The sequence below is a fragment of the Cupressus sempervirens genome, chromosome 7 (assembly GCF_028749045.1).
Source record: "Cupressus sempervirens isolate cs-2001-9-10 chromosome 7, ASM2874904v1, whole genome shotgun sequence".
Lineage (NCBI taxonomy): Eukaryota > Viridiplantae > Streptophyta > Pinopsida > Cupressales > Cupressaceae > Cupressus > Cupressus sempervirens.
This window is the reverse complement of record NC_143124.1, coordinates 668,605,093-668,606,600: the sequence shown is the minus strand read 5'-3', so window position 1 is coordinate 668,606,600 and position 1,508 is coordinate 668,605,093.

The following is a 1,508-nucleotide window of genomic DNA, read 5'->3' as shown; positions in this document are numbered from 1 at the left end:
TTATTATGGATTACTATCCACCAAAATAAGTCAATTTTGGAATTAGCTACGGATTATAGACTACCCACAACAAACCCATAGGATTGTCTATCTTAAAAAGTACTTCATATTCCAATTCAATCAAGGAGGAACCCTTTGGGTTCTTACATCAAATAATTTTATCCTCCCTTTAGAAGATAGGGATTCTCATTTTCTTTAAAAACTCTTAGAAATGTATTCCCTTTAACTATAAATGAAGCTACTTTTGACAACATTATGAAATCATGGAAAGATGATTTTAAAGTCCACATGTTCTAATTATCTCTTGAAGGAAGGTACAATAATTTTTATTCTTATTTAAATCTTATGTCAAATCATCTTGAACACAATAGAAGAATATTTTTTCCTTTTTCCTATACAAATTACCAAAAAAATTGTGCTTATTGTTATGTTGTAAAATTCTATACTTCCCAAGAATGTAGACAAGTCATGTTTCATCACCTATGGATCTACCAAATGGGTATGTAAAAAGGATACAACAAGAAGATATGACAAAGATTATTCAAGATTGGTGATCTTGTACTATGAGAGAACCCTAAAAGTCAACATAATTGTGCTTAAAAGGGGAAGTTTGTACCCAACTCCTATGGTCCCTATATCATTATGACATTAGTTGGCTCAAGATCATACCAACTATCAACACCAGAGGGAGAACAACTCCCACAACCCATCAACACCATCCTCTTGAAGAAGTTTTATGCATAACATTCCTTGTCCAAGTTTGTTATACATCATATATCATTATGAGAAAATGATAAATAAAATACAAAAGGTCTTGAAAAATTATTGTAGTGAAGCTTGGCAAACAGGTGCTTTAATGAATCCAAAGAAATTGAAATTCTCAAAAATACAAAAAAATCAAAACATTGAAAAAAATGGAAAGGGGGAAAAAGTGCAAAAAACAAAAAAACAAAAAACAAGGAAAGTGTCTCGGCAAAAACCTGGCAAACAAGTGTCTTGGTAGCAAAATAGCAATCCCACCAAGTAGTGAAAACCTGGTAGATAGGAGCCACTTGTAAAATTTGCACTCCATTTATTAGATCATAGATTTGATACCAACACAGTTGACTCTCGTAATATTTACATGGTTTGGAATTGGTCTTCATCTAGGACTTAGTATGAGGGAATTCCATATCTTGTTTGTCTTCAAACAAAACAACCATATCAATTTCATTCAAGTGTGTATCTTGGCACTGTCTACCTACCTACTCTCACAAGCATGTGTCTTTGAGACACATATGACAACTTCAACATAGTGCTTAAACTAAAATGAATGAGCTATTATTGATCATACCTCCTTCAAAATAGGACATATTATGGATCTTCTTTGTGCATTATCTATTATTATTATTATTTAGTTATGTTCTCTCCTTAGTCTCATTGAGATGTCACATGACTAGAGGATTGGAGGAATGGGGTACGATATTTTCTTTGACTTCTAGTTGTGGGTGTGGTTTTGATGATCCTAC